This window comes from Lithobates pipiens, unplaced genomic scaffold (assembly GCF_037356315.1).
Source record: "Lithobates pipiens isolate NorthernLeopardFrog02 unplaced genomic scaffold, aLitPip1_a1.2 Scaffold_25, whole genome shotgun sequence".
NCBI lineage: Eukaryota > Metazoa > Chordata > Amphibia > Anura > Ranidae > Lithobates > Lithobates pipiens.
The window spans coordinates 88,014,043-88,030,625 of NW_027507787.1; the positions used below are offsets into that span (position 1 = coordinate 88,014,043).

General features: G+C 42.0%; 1 protein-coding gene across 1 annotated transcript in view; it reads left to right on the forward strand.

Moving 5' to 3' along the window:
- The first annotated feature begins 13,322 nt into the window (after positions 1-13,322).
- LOC143930366 (membrane-spanning 4-domains subfamily A member 4D-like) overlaps positions 13,323-16,583 on the forward strand; it is a 125,277-nt gene continuing 122,016 nt past the window's right edge. Inside the window, exon 1 of the mRNA XM_077454640.1 lies at positions 13,323-13,454. The gene's annotated coding sequence lies outside the window, so the exon portion shown is untranslated. The remainder of the gene's footprint in view (positions 13,455-16,583) is intronic.

Consider the following 16,583-nt stretch of genomic DNA (forward strand, 5'->3'; position numbering starts at 1 on the left):
CTATTAAATGACATTTCTTATCATATGAAGTTAATAACAAGAGTCCCCCTTTACATCAGAGCCCACAGAGTTCCCCTTTTTACATCTGAACTCGCAGAGTTCCCTTTCGCTGTAAGGGGGGACTCTGCAGACTCTGATGTAAGGGAGAACTCTAGGGACTCTAAAGACCCATACACACTATCAGATTATCTGCTGACTTTTTCCTTCAGATTTACCAAAACCATATAATATGAGGACAAACCTTAGGAGTTTTAATGTGTATCCAATCAGGCAGGCCCTTCTACTACATGGTTTTGGTAAATCTGAAGGAAAAATTCAGCAGATAATCTGATAGTGTGTATGGGGCTTAACATAAGGGATGCTCTGGTAAAACTGATGTAAGGGGGAACACTGAGAACTCTGATGTACGGAGAGGACCCTAATGTAAGGGGGAATACTGTGGCCTCTGCTTTAAAGGGGAAATCTGATGTAAGGGGTGCTCTGAGAACCCTGATTTACCTTAGTGTACTCACTCAGAAGCAGGAGAGAGAAGGGGGGAGACTTCAGTCACAGACAGGAATGGATGGTGAGCTTACTCACCCCCTGGCAGTCAGCACCTCTCATCCAGATGTATCTGAGGCTGCTGAATTCAAATTTTTCCAGCCCCAACTTTCCTTTTCTGAGGCACAGCGCCAGGGATTGGAGTGTGGGCAGACCCAGAGGGGTAGGGGTGGGGGGAAGAGGTGCTAATCGAGCCCTCTCTCCTCTCCCGTCTGTGTGTGTGTTTTGGGGGGGGGAAGTTAGTGCTGGCTTTGAGCAGTGTGAAAGAGTGTAACAGACACTTTCAGCTTAGACAACTTCAGCCAGCAACCCTGCTGAGAAGCCATAGTCCAGTCAGGTAGTCTGAAACCCGGAAGCATGATTCCAAACCCGAACTGTCCGGGTGAATCCTGGACAGGTGGCAACCCTATCAGACACAGGAATCCAAGATGATACCCGCAACCCTGATCGAGGGGCATCTGCTTACACAGATCTCCAGGACGATGATGATAATGAAATAACACCCCACCAGCATTCATCAGAGTCCTCCACACACTATACCTCCTCCTCAGCAAGTAACAGCCCGGCAAAAGCGAGTATGCGACTGGATTTAGCGGGATTCGGCGCTGAGGTAAGCCCTGCATCCCTCATTCCACCGCCCCAGCCATCTGCTATAGCAACCTTTCCCACATCAGAACAGCTTGTTCTGGACATTACTATGAAGGAGATGCTCATCTCTTTACAAAACTCCCTGCATACTGAGATAGCATCTATGTTTAACAAATTTTCATCGCATGTTCACTTTCTGGGTAATAAAATCCAGCACATTGAAAATCATATGGGTGACATGACTACAACTGTCAATGATCTCGTAGATGCACAAGACCACACTCGTGACGAACAACAGTGGATAAAAGCCAAAATGGCGGACCTCGAAGACAGGTCCAGACGTAATAACGTCAAAATCAGAGGTATACCCGAAACTATTCTACCACATGACCTCAACTCGTATGCCAGGAAGATAATATCCACTATACTGCCAGATTTGTCGCCAATGGAGACCATAATTGACCATATACACCGCATTCCTAAACTGTCACACCTAGCGGCGGCTATACCCAGGGACTTGTTAATGAGGGTCCATTTCTTCCACACAAAAGACCAACTCTTATTCAAAACCAGACACCTCAGTAAACTACCTGAACCGTTCACCAACCTGCAACTTTTTGCAGACCTGGCTCAGTTCACCAGACAACTACGCAGGCAGCTAAATACCATCACCAAGCCTCTAAATAATCACAAAATTCCTTACCAGTGGGGCTTCCCGACTAAACTCATTGTCACTAAAAATGGTACCAAACACATCATCACTACAATTCAGGAAGGCATAAAATTCCTAAAACAATTGGATATTATCCCAGATGCACCTGAAGCAGCGATCACTGCCCACAAGGGACCTCTGAACAACCTTCCTATCCTAAACATCCACCTACTGCACGCTGAACAGTCAGGTGGGCGATGTCAGTTTAACTATGTACGCAACACCATCGGGTTGGATGCCTTGCTCATTGAAGCTTTACCACAAACTCTTACCCCGCTCAGTTAACACAGCCTAGTGTCACCAGGCTGGTAGAAAACTTTCAAAAAATAGCTGAGCCCTACTGTGCCAATTGCCATTTTACCGACGTCTATAAATCTTCAGGCCCAACAAAGAAAAATGGGGTCATGATAGCAATTAGAAATACTACCACTTTCACCCTACACGATAGCATCACTGATGATGACGGAAGATAACTTGCACTGGACTGCACCCTAGATAACACCAGATAAACCATTGTTAATGTGTATACCCCCAACACTGGCTAAATCAAATTTCTATCCAAACTAATGAAAAAACGTGAAAATTTTTGCCATGGATGTTTTATCATCTGCGGGGACTTAAACATAGTACCTAATAATGAGGTGGACACTTCCTCCCACTCCTCCAGATTCGTATCTCCTATGATCTCCTTCATCAGGAACAACAATCTCTGAGACATCTGGAGATGTCATCATACCACAGAGCGTGACTACTCTTTTTTCCCACAGGCATAATTCATACACACAGATTGATTATTTCCTCGTTGACAAATGGGCACTAACTAAATTGACAAACTCTGACATCGGCACAATAACTTGGTCCGATCACGCCCCGGTCTCACTTAATGTATCTGACTGCCCACATCCCTCCACCCACAGGGTATGGACTCGGAGGGCAAATGCATCCATCATCCAATCCCCTGAACATTCTGCATACATTCGCAACCACCTTGAGGAGTTCTTTGAATTGAACAAAGGTTCAACCTCCAACAACACGGTCCTTTGGAATGCGCATAACGTGTTTGTTAGAGGAATCATAATTCAGCTTAGTGCTAGGGAGAAGAGGAGGAGATCACAGCATCTAGACATCGTAATAGCCACTATTCAGGACTTAGACACTAAAAACCAATCCAATCCTGATCCTAAAGATAAATTAGTTCTCCTCATACAAGAACTCAGAAACATACTTTTAGAATCACACTCCAAAACCCAAACAAAATGTAAGGCATATTACTACTCCACAGACAACAAAAGCAGGGAGAGCACTTGCACTTAGCATCAAACCACGCTAAATCCAGAATCCCACACCTTTCACTCGACCAAACAAAAGAAACTATTTGACCCTCAAGCTATTGCTGATGCCTTCAGCCACTATTATCAACCATTATACAACTTGAAAGATGACTCTAACACCACACAACCATCTATCACAGATATCAATTCATTCCTACAGGAAGTTAAACTACTAACATTATCGGAAACAGAACCTAACTGAACTAAACGCACCCTTTACCCATTTGGAGATCAAAAATATCATCTCTACTATGCCAACAAATAAATCCCCAGGACCGGATGGTCTAACCAGTGAAAATTACAAAAACTTCACACAACACTAGCCTTTCCCAAGTGTGCAATGACGCTGCCTCCTCCTCTTCTCTCCCAAATGAAATGCTTACTGCTTTGATAATTACCTTACCGAAGCCGGGGAAGGAGCCTACTACACCTCTAAATTTTAGACCGATCTCACTCCTCAATATAGACACAAAAATATTTGCCAAACTCATAGCAACTAGACTAGTCCAAATAACACCTACTCTGATACACCAGACCAATCTGGTTTCACAAAAGGAAGGCAGACTTATGACGCAACCAGGAGACTTGTAAACATAATTCATCATGCTGAGACCAATAGAATGCCTTCTCTACTCCTATCTTTGGATGCAGAGAATGCGTTTGACAGAGTCCACTGGGCCTACCTAAAAGCAGCACCCCGAAAATTTGGATTCAGAGGACATATACTTTCAGCAATACTGGCCCTGTACTCATCCCCCTCAGCCCAAGTGTACACTGATGGGATGATCTCACGACCATTCCTTATCACAAATGGAACCCACCAGGGGTGTCCCCTTTCCCCTCTTATCTTTAACCTAATAATGGAACCCCTGACGGAACACATCAGAATGAGAAAATACATCTCTGGCTTCAAAATTGGACTCTTCCCTGGCTTCGGTACAAAATGTCCTAATGAAATTTAGTTCTATTTCATATTATAAAGTCAACCAAACCAAGTCCTATATTTTAGACCTGGGTCTTGATGCAATTACCAGCAATATTCTACGCAACCAATATGTATATCCATGGGCAGATATTGGTATATCCTACTTAGGTATAACGATTACTAAATCGGTATCAGATTTGTTCAGACATAACTATTGGACACTAAGCAAATGCTAACTAAAGAAACTGCTAAGCGGGCTAAATTTGAACTGTCCTGGTAAGGAAGGCTAGCAGTTTTCAAAATGCTCACACTACATAGACTGCTCTACACTTTTCACGCACTTCCCATCCCGTTATCCAACTCTTACCTCAAATCGTTACAAACTATACTTAATCACTTTGTATGGCAAGGGAAAAAAACAAGAAGTAATCGCTCATTAGACATAGATTGGCAGGAGGAATGGGATACGCTGACATCAAAGACTACTTCCTTGCCACCATCCTATCCCAACTGCAAGAATGGACAAAAGCACATCACTCCACACTATGGGGTGACATTGAAAACGTCACCACACCGGGTCCTGATCTCAGGTGCTGGCTATTCAGCATCCCTATCTCAGTACCAAACATTAATTTATACTTAGAAAAAAAGGGGGAGCAACGGGCGGGAGTTTGTATGAGGCACACGGAAGCAGAAAAATACATTTAGGTAAAAAACAGGTTTTAATAAATTCGAATAGTCATATAGTTACATATTATTGCACATAACCATACATTAATATTTTCAATTTCATCAAACTATACATTCCAACAAGGGCTTAATAGTAAATAAATGAGAAACTTCACATTCAGTAAGCACCAGTTATATATGGGTGTGTGACACACTGAAGTGTCACTTAGGAAAAAATAAAAACAAAAAAAGGGATAAATTAAAACAGAACGTCCATTCTTTTTTAAAAATTGTGTACACAACACGGAAGTTGACAGCTCTACGTGTTTCGTGACCTTTTTATCACTCGTTAGGAGTAAGACCATGATGGTAACCTATGAATAGAGAGAACAACCATATTTGGGATGGTCTGGGAAAAAGTGGACAATACAATATGAAGAAACCCATATGTACACTTGACCCATAAATTTACATATATACCTGCGCAGAGGTGGTGCAGCACATTGGTTGTCAGGCCGGCCAAAAATGCCATAGACCGGGGTTGAGGGGACAAAACCCAAGAAACACACGAAAAGCACAAATGACACCCCAAGCAGGTCAAAATGTAGAATGTCGCACAAATTCAGTGTTGAAGATGGAGTGGCTCGTAATGAAGGGACATCTAAAAAATAAAACAGTCAAAAAATCTGAGTGTAACAAGTGAATGTGAAAGTGAAGTATAATACTGAGAAACGGAAAAAGGGAAAAAGGTGAAGAGTGCAAGAAAAAGTTAAAAAGCAATAAAAATTGGTGAAGGAAGTAAAAAATGGAAAGACTTGAGAAGTAAAGAATCAGAAAACAAAATCAAGTGGTGAAAAAAACTGCAAAAAAAAAAAAGGGGGGGGAATTCAATCTTAAACAAAAAATAGGAAAAGGAGATGCAAATGTGTGAGTACCTAAGAATACATGGATGGAGGTAAGGAAACCATTGTACATGTGATTGCAAAAAGAAGTGATTAAAAAAGACCTGGGTATGAGAACCTACAGAGTAATTTATACTCTCCAACCATACAAGCCTCAATTAAAGCCTGGAAGACCGTACACAACAGTAAGTGGCCATCGTGCACCACAAAACACTTAGTGCCACCCTTACAAATGCTCCAACTCCTATCTCCTGACCTAATCATCCCTAATTGGCTTATACCACATACATCATCAACTGCAGAACTCAGATCCCTAATCAAACAAAAGCCTTTCTTATTGATCCAGCCCATATACAAAGCACCCTTATCAGACTTCCTTATCTATCACAGGATTTAATCATGCCTATCTACACATACAAACATAGAAGGTTCACTACCTATCAAGCTGTGGAACTTCTATTTCCATCAAGAATCCTCCCCAAAATGTATTTTACTTATATACGCCACGCTGCAGGGCAAAAATATCTTCTACAAATCCAAATTCTTTAAAGATTTGGAAATAGACACTCAACTACAATATTCAGATGAACAATGGCAACAGGCTTTAAAAATGATATATAAAGCCACGTGTTGCACCTTCTTATGGGAGCTGACAAATAAAATTACACTCAGGTGGTACTTAACCCCACACAGACTAGCTAAATTCCAACCCAATACCACATCAATGTGCTGAAGAAACTGTAATCACACAGGCACTCTAATTTACATTATTTCGTACTGCCCAAAGGTAGCTACCCTATGGACAGCTGCTACAAGATATAGGCCACATCACTATCACCCTCACACCACAACTAGCTGTTCTCAACATAATCCCAGAAACCGTCCCACACACATTTAAAACCATCCTCACTCATGTCCTACTAGCAACCAGATTACTTATAACCAGAAACTGGAAACCACCAAACATTCCAACTGTTTTTGACATAATCACTCCATTCGCACTACCCTTATGAACTCATATGATCTAGAGGCTTAGCCTCACACTCCACTATCCAGTCTAGGTGGTTTCAATGGCATACCTGGTTACGAAAATAGGATTATATAACTTTCCTTCTAAAATATGTATTTACCTGACTTGGCATCACAATACAACCACAATCAGCATATGCTCTCGGGTCCCCCCTCCCCCCCCCATACCCCTACCCTCCATCCTCCTCATTAATACTCTGAGATACACACTACTGTTACACAAGTTTATTACCTGCTTTCTATAGGATATATCTGTACTACTGTCATCAGCTGACTATGTCATGATATAATGTACCTAGATATACTGGTAATGTATTCTACATTGTTGTTGAAATGTAAAACTCAATAAAAATCGATTTGGAAAAAAAAAAGAAATTATCCCATCAAAATGACGTGAAATAATAAATATACTGAAGTGTAAATAATTAAGATCAAAGAGTAATGGTGAAAAATACTTAAAATAAAAACTAAAGCAGACACCATCAAGAATTCATAACCAACCTAACAAGTGTTAAAAAACCCTTTTTAGTGGCAGACAACACTGCATAAACTATACAAATCATTTATATAAATAAATGCTAATAAAAAATAAAATAAATCAAAAAGTCCAATATAACGTGAAATGATATATTTATGTGGACTTTTTCTCTTTAGTGCACTTTAAGTGCTGAAACACACAATCCAATCTCAGGTAAGTGAAGACAGATTCCTTTATCCCAATTGGTGACTGTATCCAAACAGGTGGCACACCGTAAGTGAGTAATGATAACCCTTACCGACTCCAAATGACCACACTGCAATGGTCACTCCAAGCATGGGGAGAAATTCTCAGGTAGCTCTCACAGTGGATATGGCAATAGTGCCGTTTTGATCTCAGCAAGCTGGGCCTCTCTGGCTATCTCTTCCTCTCACAGGCCGTCTTCAGCTGAGCGCATGGTCTCTCCCGGAATCCAGATGTCTCTTAAAATTATAAGCTTGCTTGGGCAAAGCCCTCTTCTTCTCCCTCTGGCTGATTTTAGGTAGGCTTTCTAACGCTTCCCTCTACGTTGATCAGGCTACCAAAGCCGGTCCTCCTCACTTCCATCATCCCTTCCAATGCTTGACACCATGCTCCTCCCACTGCTCAGACAACGGGGTGCTCAAAAAAAATCACCCCTATTCCCAGCTCAGCAGGGGCAGGAGGTGCTGCCCCTGCTGAGCTGGGAATAGGGGTGATTTTTTTTTGAGCACCCCCCGGTTGTCTGAGCGGTCACCAGGAGAACTTTGGCATGGCTAAAGATGGCGCCTCAAACCCTCCTTCTCCACATCACCTCAGCCTTTACTATAGCCGAAGCCAGACCCTGCTTCTACTGCAGCTGATTGTGAGCACTCTGATCCCCTTACAAAAGATAATCTCATCAGCAGTCTGGATTCCATGGTCATTGGCCAAGTTTCAATCTGAGCTCCATAAGACAACTAACACCCTTTCCCAAGAGCTGGCTGCACTGGGTACACGCACAGACCAACTTGAATTGAAGCAGTTTCCATGGCTTTTGTATTGCTCCAAGCACAAGTGATTTAGAACAGTGATCTCCAAACTGCATCCCGGGGGCCAGATGCGGACCTTTTCTTGCTTTTATCCAGCCCTTCAGCACTATTTCATCCACTGATGCTAACAACGGGGCTTAATCCCCCCGTCCCCCCACTGACACCAATGAAGGGGTAATATGTTCTCCCACTGACACCAGAAATGGGGCCCAGTGACATCACTAATGAAGCACAATTTCTCCTAATGTCACCAATGATGGGGTACAATTCCTCCCACTTACATCAATAATGGGGTACAATTACTCTCACTGAAACAAACAATGGGGCATTATTCTTTCCTGCCAACATCAGGACCTTTTCTGCTCTCACTCACCACAGTCCAGCCCTCCTAAAGTCTGAAGTAAACTGGCCCTTTGCTTTGAAAGTCAATAGATCCCTGATTTACATAATTGGAACAGGCACAACAACTTGTGGATCAGATGGGTCCCGGAAAACATAATTGAATTGACCCCAGCCAAGCACAAGCTGTTTTCCTCTCTATTGCCTGACCATGACACTTCAGCCTTTACATGTGATTGAATTTATAGGGCCCTACACCACCTCCGGATAACCCCCAAGAGACATCATATTATATATGAAGGATTTTTTGGTGAAAGAAGAAATCCTGAGGGATGTCTCAATTCCCTTCAATCCCCCTGGAGGGTCTTGTTCTGCAGATTTTCCCTGATATCTCTCCAGACACACTGGACCACAGCCATAAAATGAAAGAAGCCACTTACGTGTTAGCAGCAGCATGTATTCAATAAGGCAAGGGGTTCCCTTTTAAGTTGGCGATTCCCCCACTAATTCAGCTACTACATTACAGGAGGGGAAATACATTCTTGTTAAACTGGGCCTTTTGGAAGCAGACGTGGCCCCTCACCCTCCTCCCTCTTCACGTTGTCTATCACCCATACGGAACAAAAGTGCAAAGAAGTGCAGTGCTGATAATGAAAATTATCAAACAAAATTAATTGAATTGTATAAAAAAATAGGCTTAAATGAATAAATAAAAATCACACCAAAATGACATAAATTAAAAAATAACTGCAATATCAAATAAAATTAAATAAATAATAAGCAAAATTAATATGCATAATCAAAGAAATTATCCCACCAAAATGACGTGAAATAATAAGTACACTGAAGTGTAAATAATTAAGTTCAAAGAGTAATGGTGAAAAATACTTAAAAAATAAAACTAAAGCAGACACCATCAAGAATTCATAACCAACCGAAGAATTCACCTTCTTGCAGGTGGAAAGCATATACAGGTTCTCTGCTGTGGGAGTGAGTAGAATTTTAGATGATAGTAGTGATTGCTGGCCTCACAATAGCGTGAGAAAGCCTGGGAAGGAACAGAGCTACTGAGAGAAGCGGCTGGTCTGAAGCATGCCACGCATGCGCCCCCCAAAATGACCTGGTTTCTTTGCCTGATTAGACCCTATTTTTGTTCAGTGCCATGACAAGCAGATCTATCTGTGTCTGCTTTAACCAGTCTAAAGTAGCATGTATGCAAACATTAGATTATGAGTTTAAACCCCAGTGCAACCATAAAGTCATGAATTCAAAACTATAATGCCTCGTACACACAATCGGACATTCCGACAACAAAATAGATTTTTTCCGACGAATGTTGGTTTAAACTTGTCTTGCATACACACGGTTACACAAATCTTGTCGGAAATTCCGAATGTCAAGAACACGGTGACGTACAACACGTGCGACAAGCCAAGAAAATTGAAGTTCAATAGCTAGTGCGGCTCGTCTTCTGCTTGATTCTGAGCATGCGTGGAATTATGTGCATCAGAATTGTGTACACACGATCAGATTTTGTTGTCGGAAAATTTGAGATCCAGATCTCAAATTTTATTTGTCGAAAATTCCGACAGAAAATGTCCGATGGAGCCTACACATGGTCGGAATTTCTGACAACAAGCTCCCATCGAACAATTACCGACCGTGTGTACGAGGCATAAAAAGAACAAGAAGTCTCTCTTTCTAGCGTTAGACTGACTTTTGTCGCAAAAAGTGATCATGATGGTCCCCATGGAAGAGCAGGGATTGGGGTTTTATTCAAACCTTTTCATGGTGCCAAAACCAAATGGAGATGTCAAACCCTAATGGCTCAGACGTAGTTAACATGTAGGGTAGGCAGGTGACACTTCCCTCACTTCTTCTCCTCATTCAGCGCTATGTGTGGGTCACATATGAGGCCTACCCCAGAGTGGGTTATTCTGGGCTACTGGGAACTTTTACTTGTGCCATGCACCATGTACAGTTGAGCAGTAAACTGACCCCCAGTTACCTCTCTAATCTCTGTGTCAATTTACACCTTACTGTCTGTTGTATATATGAGGGACATACTGAGCCTATGCCCTCTCCACATATCGAGTGCATCTCCACTACCTCACTACCAGTAATGGAATATTGTCCTGCAGAGCACCTAGTGCATACTCTATATGTGCTCTGCATTATTTCTTCCTCTTCCATACCCATGCACAAGCAGAGAATCTCAGCAGTGCTGATCTGCTCCCGTTGCTATGGAAGATGGACTGCTAAAAAAGAAAGTGTCAGCAACAACTCACTCCTTTAGTAACTTCAAACCAGGTAAGGACATAATTTCAAAAGCTTTACTGAAAACGCTAAGCAAAGTGCACAGTCCTTTCCTAACTTGCCTAATCCCAAACACAGGCTTGTGGCTGCCCCAGTGTTCCTGCACAGCAAAGCGTCTATAACTGGTTGAGTCCATCTTAATAGTATCCAGCAGCTGGTGTTCTTCAGGGTGGACTGTAGGACCCAGCAATGTCTCTCCTTGGGCCACAGCTGCCCATTAGGGGAATGTTTTATTTATAGAGTGTATTGGGAAAGTCTTGGAAAGGACTTTGCAGCTGTAAGAACCAAAAGTCCCAAAACCTAGAACAACAGGTGATCCTCCAAAAATGCAGGGTAGAACATACTGGTCAATCAGGTTAAAAACAACTTAGTAAATCTAAGCCATATACATTTTCGCAAATACAGTCTTTTTAGGACTACACTGTGAGGACTCTAAATCTGAATCCAAGGTGTCAAGAAATCTCAGGAACAATTAGTGATAGTAGCCCCAATAGGGTCAGAATTAGACTGTTGTAGACAGCATCTGAACATTCCTGTGTTCATATTGCTCCAATAAACCAGCAAATAAATTGTAATTTGTCACTAGGGGCCTTGCGAACACAGGGAATGACTCGGAAGAGCTATAGAAGACTCAAATGAGGGTGATCCTATAATAACAGGTGTCCCAGGATTGAGCTTACAGACATCATTTCCTTCTAGGGATACCAATAAATCTCCCCTAGAAGCAGTAGGGAGTATGAGCTGAGGTCACTCTATTCTGTGTGTCAAGTTGGACCACGTAGCAAAGAAAACAGCCAGGCCCAAAGTGAGGCAAGACCTCTTGTGTGCAGAAGCCCATGCAGCTGGTGCTGATGTGTGTTGATGTGGTACATCATTGAATAAATATTTGGTCAATGATGTTACCCAGGAGACCCAGATTCTTTGTTTACTTTAGCAGTCATTGATATGTAACTATGTACCTCTGAATTTTTCACATGGAGGGGGTGTGGGCTATTTGTTAAAGAGGGTTTCTAGATTTCACCCGCAGACATCAACAACCTCCAGGGCTTTGGCAGGGGGGTTATTCTAGAAAATACATATTTCGATATCTCAGTACAAGAGTAATAAAATAATTTTAGGAATAATAATAAACCAATAAGGAATGTGGCATGTTTAGTTTATTCAACAACCACCCCATAAAAAGAAATGAAATAATTTAAACAGTTTAGCCAAAATCAAACTAGACAGTGAAACTGTATTGTTTTCCTGGTAGCCAGTGAAAAAATGCCCCTACATTATTGATCAGTGGAAAAGTGTCCCTCTACATTGATGGTTATGGAATAAATATTTGGAAATTCTGGTCTCCGGCCAGAAACATCAAAAGAGAATGCGAGCAAGGGGACTTTTTTTCTCCCTTGTTTTTTCAATGTCTATAAATGTGTAATGTGCACCGCAATAGTCCCCTTGCTCGCATTCTCTTTTGATGTTTCTGGCCGGAGACCAGAATTTCCAAATATTATTTATTCCATATATAATTGGGATGATGGTGCATCATGAAAATTAATATTCCTAATTTACTACTTTATGAGGCCATATCTAATTTACATTGATGGTTAGTAAAGTGTCCCCTACATAGGTGGTTACTGAAGTATCGCCTAAGACCGGTGGTCTGTGAAGTATATTTTTACAGCAGTGGTCGTGAAGTGTCCTCTTTATTGGAGATATATTCCCTTATATTGGTGATCAGTGAAGTATCCCTTAAAATTGGTGGTCAGTGAAGAAACCTCTTACAGTGGCAGTCAGTGAAGTGTCCCATAACAATGCTGGTCAATGAAGTGTCCCCTAACATTATTGGTCAGTGAAGTATTTCCTAACATTATTGGACAGTGACATATCCCATAACATTATTGGTCAGCAAAGTGTTCTCTTTCATTGATGGTCAGTGAAGGAGGTCCCCTGTAGTTTGATAGCCAGTAGGATATGGATCACCTTACATTGCTGGTCATTGGGAGAAGGGTCCACGTTTGCATTGATGGTCAATGAAAAAAAACTCTCCTTGCTCTAGTGGTGAATGCGCTTTATATTGGTGGTAGTGGGAAGAATGCAGTGCCTATAGATAGCTGAAAAGAGCATCAATGTCAGTGGTAAGGCAAAAATTGTTAATTGCTCAAGGAACCCATAGAAACCTTGGGGCTCCACAGAACCCTGGTTAGGAAAGGCTGCTTTATCAAAGCACAAATGCAAAAGGCAGGAGTAATGGCTTGCTTCAATTCCAACCATCCCTTGCTGATGTTCCCTGAAGATCTAAAGGCTAAAGCTCTGGTGGATACAAAGCTGGAAGGCTGGGAAAGCACAGGAATTTATTGAGAGGCGGGGTAGTGATCATCAGAAGAAATAACCGTACCTTGAGCCTTCAATTATTCATAATTATGGATCTAATTTCCTGCTCGTCACTTGAAAAGGAACTGATCTGATATAATTCTTCCAATGGCAGAAAATGAAAGTTAAGTATGCAGGTTAAATAGTTATAGCTGAGAATAAAAATTCATAAGCTGAACGAAGTTCAGACTCAACAACCACTGACAGAAGCACTAAAGGTACAGTGATTAAGAACTATCTAATTTTCTTTTTGTTAAAATGATAAATGATCAGTTTCTTACTGATATTTCTAAAATATGAGTGTTTTTTATTTATTTATTTTTTTAATAGGTGCCCTTTTTAATCCTGCATTGTTACAATGACGTTCTTCTGTCTTATTAAACACGTAATGTACAATTAGATTTTTTGTGCATGGGCTATTAGCATTATGGTTGCTCAGGAGGGGGGAATAGAAAAAGGATCTTGTACATAAACACATAGGTAGATATAGGCAGTTGTGCAAAGTCTCAGTGTTTTTAGATCTTTTTTTCCGGTATTTTACTATGGTATACTGAAGTATAATTACAAGCATTTCATAAGTGTCAAAGGCTTTTATTGACAATTACATTAAGTTTATGCAAGGAGTCAATATTTGCAGTTTTGACCCTTCTTTTTCCAAGAAGTCTGCAGTTCACTCTGGTAAGCGGTCAATCAACTTCTGGGCCATAACCTGATTAAGGGCAGTCCATTCTGGCATAATCAATGCTTGGAGTTTGTCAAAATGTATGTTTTTTTTGTTGTTCACCCGCCTCTTGAGAATTGACCACAAGTTCTCAATGGTATTAAGGTCTGGGGTGTTTCCTGACCATGCACCCAAAATTTCAATGTTTTGTTCCCCAAGCCACTTAATCAACACTTTTGCCTTATGACAAGGTGCTCCATCAAAGGCATTGTTCATCACCAAACTGTTCTTGGATGGTTGAGAGAAGTTGCTCCCGGAGGATGTTTTTGTACCATTCTTTATTCATGGCTGAGTTCTTATGCCGTGTACACACAACCAGACTTTCCGTCAGAATAAACTCTGACAGTCTTTCCTATGGAGTTCCACTGAAACAGACTTGTCTACATACGATCACACCAAAGTCCATTCGTTTAGAACGCAATGACGTATGATGGGACTAGAAAAGGAAGTTCAATAGCCGGTAGCCAATAGCTGCCCTTGCATCATTTTTAGTCCATCGGAATAGCATACAGAAGAATGGTTTTCCCGATAGGAATTGATTCCGTCAGAAAGATTTAAAACATCTATTTCTAGGTCCGTCAGAATTTTTGAAAAAAAAAAGTCTGATGAAGCCCACACATGATTGGAATATCCAATGAAATGATTCCGTCTGACCTTTTCTGCCAGAAAGTCCAGTCGTGTGTACGCGGCATTATGGAAAACTGAGTGATCCCACTGCCTTGGCTGAGAAGCAACCCACCACAATGATTTACTGTTGGCATGACACAAGACTGATGGTAATGCTCACCTTTACTTCTCCGGACAAGGTTTTTTCCAGATGCTCCAAACAATCAGAAAGGGGATTCACCAGAGAAACCCTAGTCCTCAGCAGTCCAATCCCTGTACCTTTTGCAGAATATCAGTCTGTCCCTGATGTTTTCCTGGAGAGAAGTAGCTTCTTTTCTGCCCTTTTAGACACCAGGTCATCCTCTAAAAGTCTTCTCCTCACTGTGCATGCAGATGCACCTGCACCTGCCTGCTGCCATTCCTGAGTAAGCTCTGCACTGGTGGTGCCTCAATCCCACAGCTAAATCACCTGTAGAAGATGGTCCTGGTGCTTTTCTGGACTTTCTTGGGTGCCCCGAAGCCTTTTTCACAAATGCGGTGGAAATGTTTTTATGGGATTGGGATTAAGTTAATTTGCATGGCAAAGAGGGACTTTCATATACTCCAGAACGTTATGAAGAGTGATCAGATTGCAATTACCTGCAAATTGTCATCATAAAAACTGAGGCAACAAACTTTGTGTACATTTTTATTTGTGTCATTCTCAACACTTTTGGCCACGGCTGTATATTCTCTCTGTATTTGTGTGGGGTAGAATTCTGTTTTGTGATTGGTGGTAAGTGGGTTCCTCCAACCTGAAGGAAGAGTGGCCAGGGAACCCCGAGGCATTTTGCGATGGTATGGAAAGAGAAAAATACACTTGGTAGGTTGGAGAGTCAAAAGTTTTGTGGCAGCATTCCCTATTCCAGGGGGTGCCCAACACCAGATGACACTTCCACCGGAGCCCAGTAGGACCTCTATTGGATACGTGACTGCTAAAGGACAAAGCTGACTTTAACCCACAAGTCTGAGAGTCTGGTACCTTTCTGATCAAAATGAATACTAATCGTTTAGTGAACGTTCCCATACATCCAGTGGGCTGCAGTGGTGGCCTGCCCATAGGGGGCGCAGGGGCGCAGGGGTGCCCCCCCAAAGCTACTCATCAAAAAAAAAATACTGGCAGAATGCCAGATGCAGGATGCTAAAGACATGGGTGTTTGGGAAGCATGACATGCTGCAATCACCAAAAAATACTGGCCTTTTAAGTGTGTGCAGGGTGCTGAACATACAGAGTTTGCATCACGTGATTCTAAAGGAAGCTAATAGAGCTTCTTGTTTGCAAAGTCCTTGGGGCTATAAGCTCTGCTCCCTGAACACTCCCTCTATAGCATTGTTCCCCGCTGGGGTGTGTGATTGGCGGGTCCCACGCTGTTACTTCCGGTTTCTCAGACTCATCTCGGTTGGTCAGAAGGTGGATGGAAGGCAACTTGTGTGAGAGCTGTGAGTACGAGGGGGGGGGGGCATCTAATGTAAAGGGGGACTCTGATGGTGACATCTAATGTAAAGGAGGACTCTGATCTGATGGTGACATCTAATGTAAAGGAGGACTCTGATCTGATGGTGACATCTAATGTAAAGGAGGACTCTGATCTGATGGTGACATCTAATGTAAAGGCGGATTCTGATCTGATGGTGACATCTAATGTAAAGGGGGGCTCTGATGTTGACAGCTAATGTAAAGGGGGTTCTGATGGTGACATCTAATGTAAAAGAGGACTCTGATGGTGACATCTGATGTAAAGGGGGGCTCTCATGGTGGCATCTAATGTAAAGGAGGACTCTGATGCTGACATCTAATGTAAATGAGGACTCTGATGAGGACATCTAATGTAAAAGGAGGACTCTGATCTGATGGTGACATCTAATGTAAAGGGGGGCTCTGATGTTGACATCTAATGTAAATAAGGACTCTGATGGGGATATCTAATGTAAAGGAGAACTCTGATGGGGACATCTAATGTAAAGGAGAACTCTGATGGGG